Below are 26,127 nucleotides of genomic sequence, written 5' to 3' on the forward strand. Positions count from 1 at the left end.
TGATAAGGCGCTCTATCAAATGCAAGGATTATTATTATTTACAGTGTATCCTGTGCAGCACTTCAGAATGTGACAACATGCCAAATGTAAGAAGTATGATTATTAGGACGTAACTTGATCAATTAGTATTGCAGCGAAATGAACCCAAAAGCAACTCTTTCGAAATTCTCTCCCAGAGACGAGTCCTTTAACATGTGATAATTGCAGGTCAGTGAAGTGTATTTATTTGATCATTAAAATAAAGTAGCATTAAATTCACCCACCGAAGACCGTAGGAAAGGTTGAAAGAACTGATTAGAGACATCAACTTTGAACCGAGTCAGACTGGGAGACACTCAGTTGCAGCGAGCTTCCCATTAACAATGACAGTTTCTATAACAGTTGTAATAAACCAGTTATGAAACCTAATTGGTTGTTAAGACTTTTCTTACCAAAGCTAATTGAGGCTGTATTTTTTTTCCCCCTCTGTTGGATTTTGGTGCGCTTTAAAGTCACCAAATCCTGTTCAATAAACTCTAGCTGCCCATCACAAAGGCATGTTATGGTCTGCACTGGATTTCCACTCTTTACTGGAACTCAAACTGCAGGGAACGACACATTGAAGTGCGACAGCAAGTCATGCATTCGGAAATCAAAACCGTCATCCTGCAAAGACCCAAACTCTGCTCAGGCATTGAGCTGCCAAAGCTGCTCAGCTGAATCTTTTATCAAGGTTTTCCAACCCATCTGTCACACAGTGCTAGACGAGTTCATTTTCTGTTGTAAATAATTCTCAGTCACTGCCTCCAACTAACTAGATTGCTGGTTAGACTCTTCGGCCCAGTTGATCGCATCTTTTCTCTGACAATGTTCCCAGACGCATGAAAGGCACAATAGAAATTTAAGCTGTTGTTTCTTCCAGAATATCTATCCTAAATTTCACCTGCGTCCAGATTTATAATAATACTAATAATCCTTACATTTGATATAACACCTTTCACATCTCAAAGCACTTCACAGTACTGTAAAATGAGGCAACTGTACTTTGTAAGCAAAACACTGCAGCTTATTTGCACGCAGCAAAAATAATTATCTGAAGGACTCTTGGAGAAGACACCAAGAGAAACTTACTGGCAAGTTTGTAACCAAGAGACACAAGTATAAGATGAAGTCTAGGGGATCTAATAGAGAATTGAAAAGGAACTAGAGGGCATTGAGATTTCAAGCTAGTTGCCTAAAGCGATGGTTGAATCAGATATGGTAGATGCATTCAAGAAGAAGATAGACCTTGACATCAGGGAAAGGGGAATAGAAGGTGTGGGAGAGAGTAAGCAGTGAGTGGAGACTTGTGTGGAGTGTAAAACACCAGCACAGACTGTTTCCATGTTGTACATTCTATGTAAAATAATGTAATCTCTATTTGAGTAGTGTCATGTTCTTTAACATCCACCAGAACGGGCAGATAATAATATTAATAATAACTATAATAACAATCCTTGCATTTCATATAGCGCCTTATCACATTGTTGAGACATCTCAAAGCGCTTCACAGGATATATGTAGTGACTGTGTACTTGTAAGCGAACACGGCAATCAATTTGACGCTGTGGCTGGGAACTGAGCCAGGCTGATACCTAGATGAGAACTTGGTCCAAAGTCTTATCTGAAGGATGGAAACTCTGGCAATGCAGCTAATTTGTGGAGTCCTGTAGCTCAATGGTTAGAGCACTCGCTTTGCAAGCGAGATACCTGAGTTCAATTCCAGGCAGAGGGCGAAACCTTGGGCAAGTTTCCTTACTCTACACAGAGCCTAATAATAATCCCTCCAAAACAAAAACAATAATAAATTGGTCATTTTCAATCTACGACTGTTTGTGGGACATTGCTGTGCGCAATTGGCTGCCGCGTTCGCCCACAAATATACAGTCAATTCACTTTACAGTGTGTTCTGTGAAGCGCTTTGGGACGTCCTCCCGATGTGAAAAGCGCTATATCAAATGCAAGGATTATTATTATTATTATTATTATTAAGGGATATGGAGATAAGGCGGGTAGGTGGAGTTAGAATAGATCAGCCATGATCTTGTTGAATGGCGGGGCAGTCTAGAGGGGCCAAATGGCCTATTCCTGCTCCTAATTTTTACATTTTTATGATATGTTCTTATGCCTGAGATGACATTCCTCTGACCTCCTGATAGAATACCATTCCTTACGTTTGCCGAAGAATGAAATGCTCCTTTACACAGTGTCCCGCTGACAGGCGTGTGATTAGATTTTGCCATAAAATACAATCCAGATGTCGTGGGTTCATATCTTAAAAGCACCAACAAATGTACGGACCGAAGACGCATTGTGTGGCCCTGCTTTATACTCATAATTAACACTAGCACTGAATTATGCCGCCTGCCACAAATCATCGCTTTAACATGTAGACTGTCAACTAACGCTGCGTCCGGGATATCTTTCGAAGCAAAGTTGCCAAATGTTGCACATCAGGTCTGTTCATAATAATAATTATAATAATATTCCTTGGATTTGATATAGTGCCTTATCGTGTCGTTGAAATGTCTCAAAAGAACTTCAAAGAATATATTGTAAAGTGAATTGGCTGTTTAGTTTGTGGGTGAAACATGGTAGCCAATTGCGCACAGCAGTGTCAGTCAAACAGCCGTGGATAGAGTGACCACTATTAACCCCGGAAAGCGATCCGACATTCGACTAACAAACGAGCTGCCACTTACTGCTATTTAGGTGTTTTTTTTCAAGGGTTTCGCACATAATAAGAAGAATCCTTCATTTCACATAGCACCTATAGAGTCAAAACACTTCACGGGTAATCACTGGAAAGTGCTGTGAGTGTGCATTTTTCAGGCCAACGTAACAGACAGTATCGCTCACAGACGTAAAGCTAATGGAAACAATTTTATTATCTGGGCTAATGTTAACCAGGACACCGGGAAAAAATTCCTTCTCTTTTATAGTTGTGCCAAGGGAATTTTAACATCCACCTGAACAGGTAGACAGGACCTCAGTTAAACATAGGACAGCACCCCCAGCAATGCTGCACACCACCCCCCCCAACCCCGACCACCCACACTGTATTGGAGTGTGAGACACAGAGTTAGGCAGACGGGGGCCTTGGTTTAACTTCTCTTCCCAAATTCCCGATGTGGGGGCTTGAACCCACAAACGTGTGGCTCAGAGGCAAGAGTGCTACCAACTGAGTCAGGCTGACATCTGGTTTGTCAATTCAATTAGCTTGATTAGAAATTCAAGTGGGCGCACCATCCATTAATCAACACTGCATCACACCAATGAAAGAAACCGTGCTCTGAGAGAAGAATGAGTCAGAGCCACATTCCCCTTAAGTCGTACATAGGAACCATATCAATTCACAGAATAGAAGAAAGCCATTTGGCCCATCCTGTGTGTTCCAACTCTTTTAAAAAGCAATCCTTTCAGTTCCATTTCCTTGACTGTTCCCCATTCCCCTGTAGTTGACTGCTTTTATGTAATAGGATTAAGTGACCTCGTTGCCACAACACACGAGATGCGATAATGTGCTGACCTGGTAGTTGCTCACAAAATACAGTCAATTCACTTTACAGTATATTCTGTGAAACGCTTTGAGATGCTGTATCAAATGCAAGGATTATTATTAAGTCAGCTTTTGCTTAGGGTGGGAATCTAGGTGTACTGCGCTTCCAGTTAATGTGGCGCAGTGCATCCTCGTTTGCAATAATAATAAAATAATAATCTTTGCATTTGATATAGAGCCTTATCACATCATCATTGGAGTCTCAAAGTACTTCACAGGATATATTGTAAAGTGGATTGACTGAGTATTTTGTGAGTGAAACACAGCAGGCAATTTGCGTAAAGCAATATCCCACAAACAACCATGGAGTGAGTAACTAATTTTATTTGGGGGATTGTTGGCCAGGACATTGGGAGAAAGAAACTCCGTTCTCTTTTCAAATGGTGGCTTGGTATCTGTAATGTCAACCTGTACAGGCAGATGGGACCGCAGTTTAACATCTCACGCAAAGACGGCACCTCCGACAATGCAAACACTCCCCCTTTTGCGCGCTTTTTGAAAAAGAGAAGGGAGTTTCTCTTAGTGTCCTTAACAGTAAATGCCATGAATCGCTGAAAACATCCTTCCCATATGAAAGGTGCTGTATAAATACATAGATTATTATCATTTACTGCGGAGCCATCTAACTCAAGGACAGGACTACTGAGATCACTGTAGAGGGTTGACTTGAATCTGATATTGTGTTGCTTAGTAAGTCACCTTGGAGCCTCCTGAAGCTCCAGAAGATCCGCTTACCTCCTCCCTCCCCAACCCACCGACACAGACACACACACAGACAAAGGATAGTCATTGGTTGATTCCATCAGCACAAAAAGTACAGACTGTTGTATTAACACTAGTGCACTGTGAGCTTGTAAAGAGGTGACTGGAATAGCAGAGGCAGGTGTCAACTTAATGTTTTGCATCGAAGTGTGAAGGAATTTGTAGAGGCGACCCCCTTCCCGCTAATTGTTTGTTTACAACGCTGTACGAGGCTAGTGTCTTACCATAGAAGGTCGGCCATATGTTAACCGCCTTGCCTTGTTTTTATGTAAATGTTTTACACATGAAGCCTCGTACCATGATTACATGATTGACTTTTTCATTGAAGACATGAGGGCTTTGTACCATCGCTCCGCTTGAGTTCTTTTCTGGAGCTTCACACAGTTCACTGTTCTTTACAGTAAATCTTGTGAAGCTCTTGTGAGATGTCCTCCTTCAAACCCCAGAGCTCAGTTGCTTGCTTTTCCCTGTTGCTCGCCCCAGTACATATTAGTGTGGGGCTTACAACATCACCGCAGTGACTGCGTTTAGAAGGATCAAAGACCGAATTGCTGGAGCATCAATCTCTGGTGGATCCACTTGTTTATCCACTTGTGTGGGAGGATAGACAGCTAAATATATTCTTCACACTCAACAGCTTCTCATTTGAATAATTTATTCAGATCAGGGTACTGGGATTCATTTCCTGCTTTACTCCATTCCCAGAAGCTGTTCAGTTAACGCCACAAATACGCTGAGGTTTAATCATTTGCCTCAAGATCTGTTTTCACAGTCCAAAGTGGATGCAAACATTTTTCGTTTATACGTTATATGTTATATTCTGTATGTCTGACTTGCTCAATGGTAGCACTCTCGCCTCTGAGTCAGAAGGTTGTGGGTTCAAGTCGCATGTAGGGACTTGGAACTCATATAGTCTAAGGCGACACTCCAAAGCAGTGCTGGTTCTTTCCATGAATGGTTCAGATCATACCTCTCACACCACCTCCACTTCAACTCCACAAACGGTTTCTCCTCTAGCCACTGCATCGTCTTGTGTAGAGTTTCTTAGCGCTCTGTCCTTGGTCCAGTCATCTTCAACATCTAGATGCTCCCACTTGGTGACATCATCCGCAGATTTGAGGTCAACTTCCACATGTATGCGGATGACTTCCAACTATACCTCTCTGCCTCTACCCTTGACTCCAGGACCACTGCTGTCCTGACAGAATGTCTGTCAGACATCAAGTCCTGGCTGAAAGCTAACTTTCTCTAGTTGAACGTCAACAAGACTGAAGCTCTCCTTATTGGCTCCCATCAGTGCCTCCTCACACCAGGCTATGACAGCATCACCATCCATGGTTGCACACTCCACCTTACTAAGCCAGTCCAGAACCTTGGGGTCTTCTTTGACCCTCAACTATCCTTTCTACCCCACATCAGTGCCATGACCCGCTCTGTCTTCCCCCACCTCCGCAATATTGCCCGGCTCCGACACTGTCTCACACTGCAGGCTGGTGAGACCCTCATAAACACCTTCATTACATTGACTATGCAAACTCACTGCATGTTGGCCTCCCCAGCTCCTCACTCCATAGGCTGCAGATCATCCAGAACTCTGCAGCCGTGTCCTCTCCTGCACGACGAGGTTCCGTGACCCTATCAGCCCCATTCTCGACGACTCCACTGGCTTCCCATCAGTCAGAGTTTAGAGTTCAAGATCCTGGTCCTTAAATTCAAAGCCCTCCATGACCTTGCTCCCCCTTACCTCTGTGACCTCCTACCCCATACCATCCTGCTCGCTCCCTCTGCTCAGTGGGTTCCGGCCTGTTTCACGTTCCCCGCATTACTCGCCCCACTATCGGCAGGTGGGCCTTCTGCCACTCTACCCTATTCTCTGGAACTCCATACCACAGTCCCTCCATCTCACCCCCTCCCTTTGTCTCCTTCAAACCCATCTCAAGACCCTCCTCTTCCACCGTGCTTTTTATCAGCCTGTTTTCTCCCCCTGCCCTCCACCCTCCCCAATCCCGACCCACAGCTCAGGAGCAAAACACTGATTGTCCAGCGCCTTGGGACATCCTCCCAAAGTGAAAGGCGCTATACAAATGTAATTTTGTTGTTGTTATTAGGAGTGAGTTGCATTGTCAGAGGAGCTGTCCTTTAGGTGAGATGTTTAAACTGAGGTCCTTCTGCCTGTTCAGGTGGATGTTAAAGATCTCATGGCACTACTCAAAAAGAGAAGGGAGTTACTCCCGATGTCCTAGCCAACAATCCCCAAATAAAATTTGTCACTCACTCTATCGCTGTTTGTGAGGCACATCTGTTGCAAATTGTCTGCCGTGTCTGCCCACAACACACACTATCAGACTACTTTACAATATATCCTTTAAATAACTTAGAGACGTCCTCCGATTGTGAAAGGTGCTATAACAAATGAAAGGATAAATATTATTATTATTATTTTTATATTTATAAAAATCCAACAGTATCTGCGACAACCTGCAAATTGGCACAAGTTAAAAATGTGTCTAGATTCCCATAACATGTAGAGAGATGGCGGTCTGGGATCTAGGAATTGAGGTAAACTTAAAGATGACTGAAACGCAAAGGTCAGCCTTAGTCATAGACCAGTCATTAAGGTCATTGAGGTCCCATCTGCCTGATCGAGTGGACGTTAAAAGACCACATTGCACCATTCAAAAAAAGAAGGGAGTTTCTCCCACTATCCTTGCCAATAATTCCCCAAGATAAAATCCGTTATTCACTTCATGGCTGTTTGTGGGAAGATTGCCAAGTGTAAATTGGCTGCCGTTTTCACTTACAAAATACACTGTCCCTACTCTTTGCAGTAAAATCTAGGCAATTTGAGAGATTATTTCGACGTGATAAGATGCCATATCAAATACAAGGATTATCAGCAAAAATAGTTGTTCTTGCCTTCAATATAGCTAATAAGCAAAATCAGTTCTGTACCATTGTTTCTCACTCCCCCTTACCGAGTCACTCTAACATGTTTCTCTCTACGATTTTCTCTATCTCTACGTCTGTTCTATCTCTTTTTCCAACACTAAAGCTGTACTATATAAAAAAAAGTTTTATTACTATTATTATAAATAAGAGTTGGTGAGATGTGGAATGCCCTGCCAAGTTGGAGGCAGAGCCCATTGTGGGCTTCAAGACAGATGTTGTCAAGTATATGAAGGATAGAAGGGGTGTGTGGATAGGGCAGAGCAGTGGGATTGAGTGAAGCTAAAGTTCTGCCTCAACCTTAGACTTAGTCAATCCTTCGGAAGAGATTACATTGCCTAATCCAGTAGGCATTAAAAGATCTCAGGGCACTATTCAAAGAGAGAGAAGGAAGTTTCTCTCATTGACCTGGCCACAATCCCCCTAGATTAGATGAATGGCCTCTTTCTGTGCTGTAAACTTTCCATGATTGTATCCTACCACATCCATCTGTGTCAGGTAGTCGATTCCAACCCAAACACCTTGAGATTACATGGCACCAAACCTAACTGTTGCTCTGACAGCATTTGTTGAGAATGAGAGGAATTTTCGCAGCAAAAGGCACATCATTATCTGCATAACAAATAATAATGTTAATCAATTTGATAATGTCGAACTGTCTGAAAGACCTTTAATTGATGTCAGGTAAGCATTTGCAGGCAGTAACTGCAGCCTATTTGCTCATTGCAAGGTCCCATGAACAGCTGTGAAGTGAATAATCAATTTATCTAATAATAATAATAATCCTTGCATTTAAACAGGAAGATGTGGCTTCAGTTTGACATCTCATCCAAAGGATAACAGCTCCAACAATGTAATGCTCCCCCAAGATTGCAATAGAGTATCCGCCCGGACCATTAGTTCAAAGTCACGACGTGGGGCTGTGTTAAAACGCACATCCCCTGACTCAGAGGCGAGAGTGCTACCGACTGAGCCAGGCTGACACCTTAGCATAATGTAGGAATATCTAGTACTGTTCAGGCAGATTAAGATTTATAATGGAGATTTCACCCTCCACTCTGATCTCAGGCCTGTAATTGCCGTATATTCTTCAGCTAACTCCATGGACTTAAGTAATAAAAAGCCATTCACCTGTAAAATAACCAATCTAGTGGCATTTGTCTAAGCTGCAAGGGTCAGTAAACTACATGGCCTCGGAAACGTTTATCCAAATCTTATCTGTCATTTTCTAGTTCCTGTCAAATGTGGTGTCTGTCTTATAATTGTTATGGAATACATTAATTTCATCCTTCCTTTCTGTCTCCCCACCGAACCGTCACACCAGCACACTGATACAGCGCACCGCAGAACCGTTCAGCACATACAGTGTAAGCACAGAAAAATGACATTCAGCCTATCACTCCTGCATTGGCTCTTTGAAGGAGGTAGCTCTCTCGCCTCTGAGTCAGAATGTTGTGGGGTCAAGGCCCTTGTTGGACCTTTGATCTCATAATGTCCCACCTGACACTCCAGTGCATCACTGGGTGCTGTGCTACACTGTCACAGGTGCCATCCTTTGGATGAGATGTTAAACCGTGCAGGTGACGGATGACATTTATCTGGGGGATTCTTGGCCAGGATCCAAGGTTGAAATTCCCTTCGCTTTTCAAATAGTATAATGTGTTCTTCAACGTCCACCCAAAAAGGAAGTTTAATGTCTCAGCCAAAGCGCAGCACATCCGACAATGCAGCACTCCGCCACCCCTACCCCAGTGCTGCAATGGCGTGTCAGCTCAAAAGGGGCTTGTACCCACAATCTTCTGCCTCAGAGTCGAGAGTGTGATAAACTGATCCACTGCTGCCCAGTGGCGTCACACAGACATAGAGGGTTTGTACTGCATGGAAGAGACATTTAAGGGTAGAAAAAGCCTTCAGTTTGTCACGTAGCTTCATTTCAGATGATCAGGACTGATGTGCTGCTATAATCATTTGAGCTGCAATTTACCTCATTTCATTCCTTCGCCGCTGTTAATTTGGCTACTCAGCGCCTAAGCAATTTATTGTAGTAAAATTAAAGGCTGATTTACAGCAGTCAGTTACGACATGAAATAAAAAGCACTTCATGTGCTGCATTTGAGCGTGCAACTAACTCCTCAGGCAAAGATTCTCCAAGGACAACAAGACGTCTGAGAATGATGTCAGCTACATTTTGGGGAACGTGTAGTTAGCTCAGCACCTTGAAAGAATGCCCTTGGTGGCTGATAGCACTCAAGCTATGGCACTGTGTTTCAACTGGTGGCTCGCAGGCCACATCCGGCCCTCAGGGAGATTTCTTCCGCTCTCCACCCACCTCCTCCCATTATTTCATCTGACCCACATGCTCTCTCCATAACCCGTAAATGTATTGTTATGAAAGGAAAGGAAAGGAAATACAAAAATATTGCATATGCGGTTACTTCTCAAATAGAGCATCTGGCCCTCAGCAGCCAAAAGGCTGGACCACCCTGAGTTAGGGCTGGGAATGGTTAGACAATAGTTCACACACACACACACTCCACCAGGCAAAGCATCTGGGAAAACAAACTCCTAATAAAAACAATTGATTCTGTATTCTTTAAATCTTTGGAAAATGTATTTTCTCATTAGCTATTTATTGGTTGCCGAAACCCCTGTGCTTCTCAGCAGTCACTCGTGCTGTGAAGGAACTGTGAGAAGTTGTTAAGCATCCATTAAATATTTGTGGATTTTCACAGCTGTTTCTGAGTGAAATATCCATCACGGCACAACTAGATTATGGTGTTTTGAAAGCTCGATTTAATGTGAAATTACATCTTTCAGGTTCGCAGACATTAAATATCCTTAATGTTGAAACGGGAAGATTTCGGATATCTGCAATAAATTCCTCAACCTGCAATTACAATCCCACAGTCCGCCCTGATCTGTCACAAGTTACCTTCTACCAAGCAAATTATGACCGATCTGTTCTTGAGTAAACATGACATTGATTCACTTTTTGAGGCCCGTTCTCCTGGGAATAGTAGGCATATTTAGGTTTGCATTAAATGTGCTTTGTGTGCATGAGTGTGTGGCAGTGAACAACGCATCATTGAATGTGCCGTCCTTTCGACGAGACTTTATACTGAGGTCTTGTCTTCCTGTTCAGGTGGACATTAGAGATCCCATGGCACTATTTCAAAAGAGAAGGGCGTTTCTCCCAATGTCCTGGCCAACCATCCCCCAGATAAAAATTGATCACTTGACTGTTTGTTGAATGTTAATGTGAGCAAATCGACTGCTGCGTTTCGCCTCCAAAATACGACGTGATAAGTGCTAAATCAAATACAAGGATTATTATTATCATTAAATTTTGTGAAGCGCTTTGAGGCATCCTCCCGAAGTGAACAGTGCTATCTGTATCAAACGTAAGGCTCAGTTACTTACCTGTAGTTGTTGTAAATTAACACAAGCAAAATTGAAAACTGTAACCCATTGGATCTGCAGTTTTTTTCTTACAGTGTGCAATAAGAGGTATGAGGCTCATTGCTACCGCTACGTCTGATAGTTTTCCTTAGCATCATGCAGACAGCCCTCACACCAGTATGTACGCTGCATTGAAACCCACACATGCGCTGAAATTAAGATGGAACGACAGCTTGATAAGTGCCTTGAATGTGCATTGAAAATGCCCAGCTGGCAGGCAAGCCATTGCTGAATGGATGTGGCCTTTTGCAGCCCAGATCCACTGCAGAAACCACTGCAATCAGCAAATGCACAAGGCGTTATAACTCAATGACCAAAAGCTTTAAGCAGACACCTTATTGATTGAGGCTAATTTCTTTATTCAGTCAGAGCGAATGGCCGAGTGTTCCCTGTGGCTGCAATCAGCCGATGCTTGGGGAGCGCAAGCGATCTAAACAGCGTGACCCCGTGTTTCACACTTGTACAGTTAATAATAATAACGATCCTTGCAGTTGATAAAGCACCGCATCACATCATTTAACTGTGGAGTGGAGTGTAGTAACTGTGTATCTGTAGGCGAACGCAGCAGCCAATTTACACAAACCAATGTTGGTCTGGGTCAGTTGGTACTCTCTCGCCTCCAAGCCAGAAAATTTTCGGTTCAAATCAGAAGTCAGAACTTTGAACTCACAGTCTAGGTTGACACTTGAACGCAATACTGGGGTAGCACTGCATTATCGGAGGTACCAGCCTTCGGATTCTGAGGTCCCGTCTGCCTGTTTAGGTGGACATTAAAGATTCTGTGGCAAGATGCAGAAAGAGAGGGGAATTTCTCCTGGCTTCCTGGCCAACAATCTGCCACTCACTTCATGGCTGTTCAGGGGATATTGCTATGCACGCATTGGCTGATGTGGTTCGCTAACAAAATACACATACATTTTAAAGTAAAATCTTGCAAAGTGTTTTGAGACGTGAAAGGTGCTATATCAAAAGTAAGGGTTATTTTTTTTCGTTACAAATAGCCACGAAAGCAGTGACATATCTTTCACCTGAAGGACTGTTGCCCAGGCCATCAGGAGAGATACGAAGCGTAAAACATTGTTGTATACTGTATCTGCAGGCTAATAAGAATAACTAATAATCCTTCCATTTCATATAGCACTTGCCATGTCATTGAGATGTCTCAAAACGCAGCACACGATAGATTGTAAAGCGGATTGACTGTGTATTTTGTGGGCTAACCTGGTAGCCAGTTGTGCACAACAATGTCTCACAAACAGCCATAGAGTAAGAGACTAATTCGATTTTGGGACATTGTTAGCCAGGACACCTGGAGAAACTCCCTTCTCTTTTCAAATAGTGTCCTGGGATCTTTAAGATCCGCCTGAAGAGGCAGACAGGACCTCAGTTTAACATGTCATCCAAAGGACGGCACCTCCGGCAACTGCATTGGAGTGTCATCTTGGATAATGTGAGTTCAAGACCCTTTGTGGGACAAAGGTCCACTTCGAGGCAGTCGGAAGCTCATTGAGATCCGAAATTCCACTCAGGGTTACTAGTAAGACTATATTGTCTTAAAATTTAAGGTGACACAGAATTGTGGAAAATACTTAAACTTCACTCTTGATTAACTAACGCAGGTCAAAACCGCTGAAACCGGCTTCCAAATCAGACTTACATTGAGGAATTTTCCATAGTTCTGTGCCACCAAAAATTTTAAGATCTTTCAGGCTAACACGAGGCAGATTTTCAGTCCACTGGGATATTTGTGTACATTTCTTTTGCCCTGGAAATAAATATCAGAAAATCCACCGGCTTTTACTCATGCCACATTTCTGAATAGCATTATTGGATTTAAAATAATTACTTAACGAGATTGTCATAAAATACAGCGGAAATGAAAATCGGTTTAAGCTGTGTAAATAGCACACACAATATGGTCCTTAGTTAGAGAAGCCATGAGCTGTGGATATTTCAGAGTATTTCTCGCTTACAGTTCTTAAAATGTGTCAGGTGCTACGTGAAATTTTCCATAATAATAATCATTGCATTTGTTTTAGTGCCTTATCACGTACCACTAGCAACCGGGTTCCTACTCACTGCTAGGCAGAGCTCTGGGACACTATGATCCATAAGGGTTGCTAATTAAATGCAAGTTGTTGTTGAGATGTCTCAAAGAGCTTCACAGAATATATTGTAAAGTGGATTGACTGTATATTTTGTGGGCAAAATGCAACAGCAAAGTGCGCACAGCAGTGTTCCACAAACAATCATGAATTTAGAGACTAAATCATTATTTATCTATTTATCTATTTATCTATTTATCTATTTATCTATTTATTGGAGGAATTAGTACCCCCGGAAAGTGATTTGCCAATTAAATAACAATCAAATTCCAACTCACTATTAGGTAAACAGAGGCCTGTGGAGAAAGGAAACTTGCCTAAGATTATGCCCCACCCAGGAATCTCCCAGTGTCCTGGCCAACAGGAAAGACGACAAGGCGATATACGGGGTGGGGGTAGAAGAGATTTGCTTGGATGAAACTGTAGGATGAATGGTTTGGTCTATGAGATTGGAGGAACTGAGACTTTTTCCACTGGAACAAAGAAGGTTGAGGGGTGATCTGATCGAGGTCTTTAAAATTATGAAGGATTTTGATAAATTCAATAAGGAGAAATTATTTCTACTGGTCAGTAACTAGTGGGCATCAATTTAAGACAGTTAGCAAACGAGCAAATGAGGAGATTAGGAGAAATGTTTTCAAGCACAAACTAATCAGGATCTGGAATGCCCTGCTGGGAGCGATGGTTGAGGCAGAATCTATATTGGCCGTCAAGTAAAACAAGACAAATACCTTAAGAAGAGTGAGATATAGGGTGTGGGCAAAGGGTGGTAAATGGGACTGAAATGATTGGAAGTAGGAGACGATTGAACAGGTTGTATTTGTAGGTGAACGTGTATAATAAGAAACAACGCAAATACCCCTTATTCTGTTTTCTTTATTTTTGGGGGTCAGCCAGGTGTCTGACACATGCGAAAACCCATCACCATGCTTTAGAGTATCCAAACCAAACTGCGAATTCCATTCATCCCACCTACGTATGGAAATTCTAGAGAGAGATTGTTGGAATGGAATCTCTTCCTGGAGTCATGTATCCTACTTAACTAATTCCAGGAAAGGATTAGGCGCAGGTTAGCAAATAGCTTAGGGACCCCAGAGTGTGCGTTGGCTTGCGGAGATAGCAGGAGCTGAGTTGGATGACTCCCTGCCCCCAGTGACCGGTCTTTTTTTGAACAGGACTTGCTGAATTTTACATTCTCCTATAACTGATGCCAGCCCGCTCCAACGAGACAGGAGAGAGAGTTTATATGCTGAGCAAATAGCAGCACTGTCGAGTAGAATCATTTAAAAACAAATTAAATTACATTTTCACTTAAGGAAGAAATTGGCGTTTTTTCTAAATCATCAGTCGCGGATTTTCTCCATGTCACAATTATTTAATTCATTTAAAAAATTGTTCGGCACATCTTGTCATCAAAACTAATATGCTTTCAATTTAAGAATTAAATATTAAAGGGCAGGCATGTTTTCTTTTGTATGATACTGGGTTGTATTGTAAAGGGGGAAATCATTATCCTTTGTGACCTTGTCTTCTGTTAATACTTTCAATCTATCCTGGAGGAGCTTGGATCGCCTGTTTCCAGGGTTGAGCAGTTCTGAACCATTTTCTTGCTTGTTCAACTATCGCCCCAAAGAGATACTACTATTGCAGCAAATAAAACATTACTGGTAACTTCATTACCATAACATTCATGCTTAGGCAGTGTTCGCCAACGGCAAGTTACGAGGTTTTTTTAGTTGGATCGTTTTATACATTTCCTCCCAATATCTGGGGCTCCCGAGCATTGGCTCTTGCCAAACCTGCAACTAATCTTCTCTGGGATTATGTGATAAGTGGGGGAATCCCTCTATAGGGGTGTAGGGTGTAGGTGTGGGAGTGGGGTGGTGGGGTTTGGAGAAAGTGGGGTTCCATTCCAGACGTGGGTACATACATGGAACTTGCAGTTTAGTTTAGTTTTGACACGTAACAAGTGCAGCGATGGGTTTCCTCATGAGTCAGACTCCAAAATTCTGAATAAATGCAAAAATTAAAGTTCGAATTAGAAATAAATACTTTCAAAACATTGCCCGTTTACTTTCTCTTCTGTTATTTCCTTGATTACATCCAGGCTCGACTATGGCAACCCCCTGCTTGTCTGCTTCCCAACTCTTCCCTCCACAAGCAGCAGATCATCCAGAACTCTATAACTTGTGTTTTTTCTCACACCAGGCTCCGTGATGCCATCACACCCACCCTAGTCCGGCTCCACTGACTCCCCATCCCTCATTGGATCGAGCTAAAAATCCTCGTCTTCACCTTGAAGGCCCCTCCTAACTTTTCTACCTGCTAACCCCTTACCAACTGTCCGCTACTTCCTCTCTGCAGACTCCAGCTTGCTCCATGTCCCCCACACGGCCCATCCCACCATTGGTGGTTGGGCCTTAAACCTCTCTGCCACCATGCTCTGGAACTCCATCCCGCATTTCATTTGCCTCACTCCCTCCCTTGCCTCCTTCAAGACATTTCAAAACCCTCCTCTTCGATCATGCCTTCAGCCACTCTCCTACCTTCTCTGCCCTCCACTGCTCCTGATCCCAATCTCCTGCTTGGGTCCTAATCCCTGACGCCTCGGGACATCCTCCCGACGTGAAAGGAGCATTACAAATGTAATTTTGTATGGTGGTTTGTACTGTATTGTATTCATCTGGTGTCGTTTCAAATGTTATTTTTCTATCTACTCTTTCTTCTGCTTACATGATTTCTAACTCTAAGAATAGCAAAGAGAAGGAGAGAGAGAGGGAAGGAGAGGGTTACATAGAATGAAAATAATAATAATAATCCTTGCATTTGATATAGCACGTCATCACATTGTCGCAATGTCTCAAAGCGCTTCACAAGATATAATATGAAATGGGTTGATGATGCATTTTGTGGGTGAAACGCAGTAGGCAGTTTGCGCTCAGCAATGTCCTGCGAACAACCACGGAGTGGGATTTGTTGACCAGGACACCAGGAGAAACTCTCTTCTCTTTTCAAACAGTGCCATGGGATCTTTAACATTCACCTGATCAAGCAGACTTGGTTTAACATCTCATCCAAAGCATGGAACCAGTGAGGCATTGGAGTGCATTGGGACTTGAACTCACAACCTTTTGGCCATGCGGCCCACTATTACATACCATGGTTCATACTACAGACAAGTTCCCACCAAGGCAAACTGAAACAGAGAGGGAGAAAGGCAAGGAGTGAGAGAGTTAGAGAGATAGAAAGCCAGAGAGGTGAAAAGAAAGAAAGGCAGAGGAACAGAAAGAAAAAGGGAAGAACGTGGAGAGAGGGAAATGCAGAGAGAGAAAGAGAAAGGCAGGGAGAGCAAAAGGTAGAGAGAAAAAGGCAGAAAGACAAAGATGAAAGGCAGAGACATGTAGAGAGAAAGAAAGCCAGAGAGATGGCGAGTGGAAGAAAGGCAGAAGGCAGAGAGGGAAAGGCTGAGAGTTGCCAGGAGCGAGAAAGACAGAGAGAGAGAGACCGCCTTTGCTTCTTCCAGTTTCAAAAAATATGTTTTAAAGAAAACTCTGGTTGCAAATTCTGGTGACAGTGATTCAGTAATAACTGGATGCCACTTTGATAAATCCCTGTGTCTTGTCCCGCCCCCAGTCAAACACACACACTTTATCCCTGAATTAGCATCTGCTTAAAGGAAATTGATTTTCTGAATTTTACCTCACTCTTGCCATGTAGAAACACTTCTACTAGCTTTCTTTTACAAAAAAAGTCACAAGATATGTTGGGATCTGCCTATTGACTAAACAACAGTTCCTACTTACTGCTAGGTATGTGGAGTAAAAAATCTTGCCCAATGTTTCACCCCATCCTGCCCCAGGAATTGAGTTGGTTGTCATCTGAGCACATATGGAAGTGAACCCCATGTCTTCAAATGATATCACCAAGTGGGAGCATATAGATAGGCGCGAGGAGACGACCGAAGATAGAGCCCAGAGGAACATTACCGGTGAAGCCGTTAGAAGAGACAAGGTGAAGACAGAGGGACAGATAAGAGTAAAAGCAAGAAAAGACAGAAACATGAAGGGGAGTGGAGAGGAGAGGTATTCATGGAAGGATAGGTTGGTCGAAGGCGGCAGATAGGTCAAGGAAAACAGGGAGGCAGAGAGAGCCTTGATCAAAGATAGATAGAATGTCATTTGTGAGAAAACAATAATATAATAATAATCCTTGCATTATTATCTTCCATACCTCGGGGGCTGAAAGCATCACCTTTCATGGATGCACTCTATGCCTCACAGAACCAAAAAGGAACCTCAGCATCCTGTTCGACCCTCAACTGTCCTTCATCCTCCACATCCGTGCCATGACCCGCTCCGCCTTTCTCCACCTCCACAACATTGCCCGGCTCCGCCATTGCCTCTCGCCACAGGCCGCCGAGACCCTCATCCATGCATTCATCACATCCAGGCTCGACTACGCAAACTCCCTGCTTGTCGGCCTCCCCAACTCCTCCCTACATAGGCTGCAGATCATCCAGAACTCATCCGGATGCCTGACTGTACAGAATCTTGGGACGTCCTCCTGACGTGAAAGGCGGTATACAATGTAATTTGTTATTGTTATTGTTTATATAAGAACATAAGAAATAGGAGCAGGAGTAGGCCATTCGGTCCCTCGAGCCTGCCGCGCCATTTAATAAGATCATGACTGATCTTCTGACCTAATTTAATTTACCCGCCCTTTCCCCATATCCCTTTTTTCCTTTTAGTTTTTAAAAATCTATTGATCTCAGTCTTGACTATGTTCAATGACTGAGCATCCACAGCCTTCTGGAGAAAAGAATTCCATAAATTCATTACCCTCTGAGTGAAGAAATATATGATATAGTGCTTCATCACGTAATTGAGATGTCTCAAAGCGCTTCACAGAATACACTGCAAAGTGAATTGACTGTCTATTTTGTGGATGGAAATCCATCTCCTCCTCACAAAGGAAAACCTTTGCAACTGTTTAAAGAAAACATATCTATTGTGAATGATAACAAAAACTAAGCTTGCGAGCTGACTCGTATTTCTTTACTGAGGTCTTTGGGTTTGCAATAGGTTCTACACCAGGCAGTGTAGTTTAGTGAATCAAAAGACAATCTCATTATAACTCCAAATCAGATCAGGCTTTGACTCTCTCGCTTCACAGTAAGTTTAGAGTTAGCAGATAAGAATAGCCAATGTCAATTTTTTACCTGTTTCCTTGCAATACTGTGAGGGGGGAAGTAGTGTCCCAGGGCTCAGAGGCAAGAGTTTTTTTTTGTCAGAAGGCAGAGAAGATAGCTAAATTATTCATGTTTGATTTTGTTTTAAATAGCTTGAAGCTGTACAGAGGAAGTGATTTGTGAAATAATTAATCAAATTTTTTTCCCTTGTTTTTGATAAAAGGGCTAATTGATTAAAAACAAAGAGAGCCCTGGGGTATAGTGGTAGGTCTGTAACAGGGTCTAAAATGCAAGTCGGTCTATTAGCCCATGGGTTGACCATGTTTGTGTGTCAGCCTGACTCACTCGGTAGCAATCTTGATTCCGAATCGGAAAGTTGTGTGTTTAAGCCCCACGTCGGGACTTTGAACTCACAGAGACGAGGCTGACACTCCAGTGCAGTTCTGGGGGTGCATTCCATTGTTGGAAGTGCCGTCCTTCAGCTAAACGTTAAAATGAGGTTCTGCCTACCTGCTCAGGTGGACATTAGGATGGACATTAAATATCCCTTTCCACTATTTTGAGACGGGAATGAAATTTCTTCCGGTATCCTGGCCAACAAACACCAAGTAAAATTAGGTCATTCGCTTTATGACTCTGGGACATTGCGTGGCGCAAATGGGTTGCCACATGTGTCTATAAATACATGGTCACTACACTTTATATTAAATTATGTGAAGAACTTTGAAAGGTACTATATCAAATACAAGGATTATTCTTTTTTAAAAAAACACACATTTACGCATAATAAAAGTGCTCTTAGATGCTACCCCACATAAGGGGTGCTATATAAATGCAAGTTGTTGTTTTGTAACTATATAATTAACCAGTGAAGATTACAGAATCACCAGGCATCTTTTTTAATAATAATAATATTCCTCACATTTGATATAGCATCTTATCACATCTTCGAGACTTCTCGAAAGGCTCCACAGAATATACTGTAAAGTGAATTGACTGTATATTTTGTGGGTGAAACGTGACAGCTAATCGCACACAGCAGTGTCCCACAAACAGTCGTGGATTGAGTGACCAATTTATTATTTTTTGTTGAAGAAGTTGTTACCCCCGGAAAAGTGATTCACCAATGGACTAACAACCGGGATCCTACTTACTGCTAGGTAAACAGATGTGTGTGGAGTAAGGAAACTTCCCAATGTTTCTCTCTGCAGGGAATCAAACCCAGGTCTCTCGCCTGCGAGCTGAGTGGTCTAATTGCTGAGCTACAGGATTCCACAATTGGTATTAGCTACTCGACAAAGAAAGTCTAATGTTGTGGAAGTGGAGAAAGTCTAAATAATAATAAATAATAATAATAATTCTTGCATTTAGTATAGTGCCTTAGCGCGTCATTGAGACGTCTCAAAGCACTTCACAGAATATAACGTAAAGTGTATTTTGTGGGCAACTTTCTGACCAGGCTATGGGTTCAAGCTCGCTCAGACTGCACTCTACTGTAGTCTGAGCGAGACCTATATTGTCGGAGATGCTGCCCTTTTGAATGAGATGCTAAACTGGCATGTCTGGCCTCCCTGCTCCTGATCCCGCCTTCTCTTGCTGTTGCCCTCACGACTTTTTGTGGGAAACTTGCTGTGTGCAAATTGTCTGCCACCTTTTACTACAAATAAGCCACAGCTCAATTATTGTCTGCGAGGGTTCGAGCACCACATTATTATAATAATAATCCTTGCACTTGATATAGCGACTTATCACGTCTTCGAGTCGTCTCAAAGTGCTTCATGGAATGCACTGTAAAGTGAATTGACTGTATATTTTGTGGGCAATACAAGGCAACCGCATGCGCACAGCAGTTGTCCCATAAACAGTCGTGGATTGAGTGATCAAATTATTAATATTATTTATTAATAATATTATTATACAAAGGATAATATTATTCAAAGCTATCAGAGAAAATATACAGTGAATTCACTTTACTCTATATACTGTGAACCTCTGGAACTCCCTGCTTCAATCCTGCTGCCACACCTTCTCTTAATCTTTCTTTAAATCCAACCTGAAAACCTACCACTGCCACCACACTTGTGGTCACTCTCTCCTTCTCCGTGGCTCTGTGTCTGACTCCTCGAATGTGCAGTGCTGCTGAGTAAAGGAATGTATAAATGCAAGTTGCTGTTAGTAGAGTAGAGAGGCTTGCAAGGTATTGAAAAGAGAACAACAACCATAAATTATTGTTGTAGCATTAGCACCCTTCACAGTGGAAAAGATTCCCAGAGTTCTGGGGAAAGACTTTTGCACATATAAAGCAAGGCTTGGGAAAGGGGAAGAAAATTGGGAATGCGATAGATGAGTAAAAATCTTTGCATTTGACATAGTGCCTTGACATGTCTCAAAGCGCTTCACAGAATACACTGTAAAAGTGCATTGACTGTATATTTTAAGGATGAAACAGCAGTGTCCCACAAACCACATGGATTGAGTGACCTAATTTTCTTTTAAGGGATTATTACAACCGGAAAGCGATCCACCGATCACCTAACGACCGGGTTCCTACTTAGTGCTGGGTAAGCCACCTCATAATTATAACTGCGATATTTTTGATCAGCCAGACACATTAGCATGCAGGCACCCGCTGTTCAATACTACCTTTGTGCCAATGATCAAAGTAGCATCTCGCTGTTCAGAGGCAACTTCAACACAATCGTCCGTGTGATTTTTGCTGGCATCTGGAAACATTCAGATTGTCTTTCTCATGTTTGCAATGTTCACTTGATATTGACGGCCAAATGCCAGATTGTGTATGTCATTTGTGACAATCCCAGCTCTTTGGATTAACAAGATGTGGAATTGGGCTCTTCCAGTGTTTTTGGTTTATCCTGTGTAATTCTCTGTTTTAAGCTGTTGTGGTTAAAGCCTCTTCCATAGCAGGACCGTGAGGATGATGTGATGCTATTTGGACAGAGAAGGGGCTATACATTTCTGGTCATCGGGATATAAGGGAACAAGGAGGCTAATAATAATAATCCTTGCGTTTAATATAGTGCCATATAACAGCGTTGAGATGTCTCAAAGCGCTGCACAGAATCAGCAGTAAAGTATAGTGTCTGTATTTTGTGTGCGAAATGTGGCATCCAATTGAGTATGATAGTGTCCCACAAACAGTGAAGATTGTTCCCCAGTGTTAGAGGAATGAGCTATGAGCAATGATTAGATGAGCTCGGGCTCTTCAGTCTTGAAAGAAGATGACTCAGAGAGGATTTCATAGAGGTATAAAAATATTTAAATAGAATTGATGCATCAAGACAACAACAACAACAAGATTCCATTTATAAAGCACCTTTCACGTCAGGAGGACGTCCCAAGGCGCTGTACAGTTGGGTCAGGATCCAAGCATTGGGGAAATGGTCAGGGTGAGGGAAGGGAGGGAGCGAGGAGGGGGGAAATGGTCAGGGTGAGGGGAGGGAAGGGAGGGAGCGAGGAGGGGGAAGAGAGTCGAGAGGGGAGCTGAAGGCTCGGTCAAAGAGAAAGGTTTTGAGACCGGCCTTGAAGGAGGAGAGGGAGGAAGCGGCGAAGGCACTGGGGGATGGAGTTCCAGAGCCTCGGGGCTGAGAGGCTGAAGGCCCGACCACCGATGGTAGGGCGATTGGGGCGGGGGACGTGGAGCAGACGGAGCCGGAGGAACGGAGGGTACGGGCAGGTAGGTAGGGGGATAATAGGTCAGAGAGGTAGGAGGGAGCAAGACCGTGGATGGCCTTATAGGTGAGGATGAGGATCTTGAAATCAAGACACTAGAACAAGAGGATATACAATTGGAGTTGCAAAGGGTAATATCATGACAGGCAACAGGAAGTTTCCTTTAGCCATCAACGACTGGAACTTGTTTCTGGTGGGGGCGAGTCCATGAAGACATTTGAAGGTGGAAACGAAGATCTGTTGGGGGATGAGAAACCAGCGATCTGAGCGAGTGAGCGAGAGAGGATAGGGTTGAAGGGCTTGTGGAGCCTGGTGAGGGAATGGAACATAGAAACAGGCCATAGGAGCATCGGAAGTAGGCCATTCAGCCCTTCAAGCCTGTTCCGCCATTTAATTAGGTGAGGGCTGCTCTGTACCTCAACTACTCCTTTCAATTCCAATTTCCTGCTTTCTCCCCATATCCCTTAATACCCTGACCTACCAAAACTCGATCAACCTCACTCTTTAAGATGTGAATGGATCCAGCATCTACGCCCTTTTGGGGGAGAGAATCCCAGATTTCTGCCACCATTTGAGTGAAAAAATGCTTCCTGATTTCACTCTTAAATGGCCTGGTTCTAATTTTAAGACTATGCCTCCTTGTTTTGAATTCCTCCACCAGAGGAAACATTTCTGTGTCTACCCTATCAAATCCCTTTATCATCTTAAACGCCTCAATAAAATCACCCCTCAATCTTCTAAACTCAAGGGAATACAATCCACGTTTACGAAGCCTTTCCTTGTAACTTAACTCCCACACGGGGAGCGGCGGCAGGACAGCGCGCGGAGGAGCCTGGGGCAACCTACTCAGGAACTTAAGCACGAGGCGGTAGGGAGTGCAGCTAGCGGGGCTGAGGAGGGAATGGGTGGGGGCGAAGAGCGGGAATCGCTGACGTCATAGTTTAGTTTTCAGGAGTGGGCGCGCACAAAAACAAACAAAAAAATAAAAAATCCTCTGCGCCCCCCGCCCCCCCACCCCCAGGGCTCACATCAGAGCCCACCATGGTCCTGTTGGGTTGGCTGCCCCAGCCTATGGGATAATGCCATCCACCTGACTGCTCGCTCCCGGTCCCCGCGTGCGCACTATGGCTGCCACTTTGACCCGAGCCCCCTCACCCCCTTCCTCCCTCCTCCCTCCTCTCTACCCCCAAACCCTCCCCCTTCTGCATCTCTCCTGCTCTGTCCTCCTCTCTCTCCGTCCCTCTCGCCTTCTATCCCCACTTGACCCTCCCACAACCTCCCTCTGCTCCACCCTGGGAATCCTCCGCCGGGCTCACCGTGGCACTCGGCGTTGGCTGTCCAGCAGCAGCCACACCGACTGCCCCATTCCCCACCACACTCGCCAGCCACCCCGGACACAGACCCGGGGAGCCAACCTCTCCTCCCTTATCCCCATTTCCCCCACCCCTGCTTCACAACCTGGACCCCCCTCCCCTCTCACACACCCTTCTGTCAACCGCTCCCTCCACATCGGACTACAAAACGTCCGCTCCCTCTGTAACAAGGCCCTGGTCATCAACGATCTCATCCTTGATGAGAGCGTTGACATCATGGCCTTAACGGAAACCTGGCTCACCCCAGGCGACACCTTCCCCCTCACGGAGGCCACACCACCCGGCTACACCTCCCACCACATCCCTCGCCCCAACCGCCGTGGCGGTGGTGTAGCCCTTATCTCAAGGACACCAATTGCCCTATCCCCCCAATCCTCTGGCTCTTTCCCCTCTTTCGAGCACCTCACCCTCTCCCACAGCTCCTTCCTCTCACTCAAAATCCTCCTCCTCTACCGGCCTCCTAAAACCTCTCCCACATTCATCTCCGATATTTCGACACTTCTTACATCTCTCTGCCTCTGCTCTGATCGCCTCATCATCCTGGGCGACTTCAACCTGCACTTCACCCCCTCCTGCTCCATCTCCTCAGACTTCTCTTCCCTGCTCTCCTCGCTCAACCTCTCCCTCCACATCAACTCCCCCACTCACAGTCACGGCCACCCACTCGACTTGGTGATCACCCGGGGCCTCAGTGTCTCGGATGTCACTATCACTGACAAGGCCGTCTCCGACCACCACTTCATCTCCTTCACCACCTCCACCCCCCTCCACCAGACCCACCACCATTTTATAACGCCCCTGGAAGAAGTTACCCCCACAATCCCTAACAGCTGCCTTGGAGTCCTCTGAACTCCTCTCCCTCTGGCCTTCAACCCTCACTGACCCCTCTTCTCCTCTCACCCTCCTCCACAACACCCTCTCCTCCACACTCGATACACTTGCCCCCATCACCTCCCGTACTGTCTCCTACTCTCGCTCCTCCCCCTGGTTCACCACCCACCTCCGCTCACTGAAGAGCCAGGTGCGGGCCGCTGAACGCACCTGCGTCAAATCTGGCCTAACGGTCCACCGACAAATCTGGCTGGACCTCCTCAAAATCTACCGCTCCACTCTAGCCTCGGCCAAGTCGTCCTTCTACTCCAGGATAATCCTGGAGGCGAAGAACAACCCCAGGCTACTGTTTTCTACCACATCCCGACTCCTCCGTCCCCCCGCCACCCCGCGCAGGTCATCTCCTCCAACCTTCACTGCGAGGAGATGCTGGATTTCCTTGAATCCAAAATCAAGGGAATTCGCTCCGCGGTCACTTCCCCTCCAACATCCACCCACCCCACCCTCCCTCCCACACTCCGACTCCTACCCATCCTCCCCTACACACTTTCGTACCCGTTTCCCCACCCTCTGTCACCAAACTCATCCTATCCCTGAAACCCACCACCTGCTCCCTTGACCCCATCCCCACTCCACTCCTTATCTCCCAGCTCCACCTCCTTGCCCCACATATCACAGACATCGTCAACCTGTCCCTCTCCTCTGGCTCTGTTCCCATTCCCTTAAAAACTGCCACCATCACTCCCACCTTGAAAAAACCCTCCCTTGATGCGTCGCAGCTATCAAGCTACCGGCCCATCTCCAACCTCCCCTTCCTGTCCAAGGTCCTGGAACGAGTTGTCGCCTCCCAGCTGCGCTCTTTCCTCTCCACCCATTCATTATTCGAACCCCTTCAGTCGGGTTTCCGTGCTGCCCATAGCACAGAAACTGCCCTGGTCAAGGTCACCAATGACATCCTGACCATCTGTGACCTATCGGCAGCATTCGATACGGTCGACCATGCTATCCTCCTCCACCGCTTGTCCTCCCACCTCAACCTTCAAGGCCCTGTCCTTGAGTGGTTTAGGTCGTACCTCTCCCACCGTCTTCACTTTGTTTCCACGAATGGTTTTTCCTCCGGCCCCCGCACTGTCTCGTGTGGTGTCCCTCAGGGCTCTGTCCTCGGTCCCCTCCTCTTCACCCTCTATATGCTCCCCCTTGGTGACATCATCCGCAGACATGGGGTTAACTTCCACATGTATGCGGATGACACCCAACTCTACCTTTCCTCCTCTACCCTCAACTCCACGACCACCGATGTCCTGACAGCTGCCTGTCCGACATCGAGTCCTGGACGAGAGACAACTTTCTTCAGCTCAACGTGCGCAAAACTGAGGCCCTCCTGATTGGCTCACGTCAGCGCCTCCGCACCTCAGGCGCTGACACCATCAGCATCCAAGGCTGCACTCTCCACCTCTCAAAGCCAGTCAGGAACCTTGGCGTTCTGTTCGACCCTGAGCTGTCCTTTCTCCCTCATATCCGCGCCACAACTGGCACCGCCTTCCATCACCTCCGGAACATCGCCAGACTACGGCACTACCTCACCCCTCACGCTGCTGAAACTCTGGTCCACGCCTTTATCACCTCAAGGCTGGACTATGGGAACTCTCTCCTCGTCGGCCTTCCCGCACCTCCCTCCACAAGCTGCAGGTCATTCAGAACTCTGCAGCTCGTGTACTGTCCCGCACCAGGCTTCGGGACCACATCACTCCCACCCTCGCTCGCCTCCACTGGCTCCCCATCCCCCAGAGGATTGATTTCAAGATCCTCATCCTCACCTACAAGGCCATTCACGGCCTTGCTCCCTCCTACCTCTCTGACCTACTATCCCCCTACCTACCTGCCCGTACCCTCCGTTCCTCTGGCTCCGGTCTGCTCCACATCCCCCGCCCCAACCGCCCTACCATCGGTGAACGGGCCTTCAGCCTCTCAGCCTTTGGCTTTGGAACTCTTTCCCCCAGTGCCTTCGCCGCCTCCTCCCTTTCCTCCTTCAAGGCCGGTCTCAAGACCTTTCTCTTTGACGTTGCCTTCAGCTCCCCTCTCGACTCTCTACCCCCTCCTCGCTCCCTCCCTTCCCTCCCCCTGACCATTTCCACCCTGCCCGGGTCCTGACCCAACTGTACAGCGTCTTGGGACGTCCTCCCGACGTGAAAG

The sequence above is a fragment of the Callorhinchus milii genome, unplaced genomic scaffold, assembly GCF_018977255.1.
Source record: "Callorhinchus milii isolate IMCB2004 unplaced genomic scaffold, IMCB_Cmil_1.0 Scaffold3, whole genome shotgun sequence".
NCBI lineage: Eukaryota > Metazoa > Chordata > Chondrichthyes > Chimaeriformes > Callorhinchidae > Callorhinchus > Callorhinchus milii.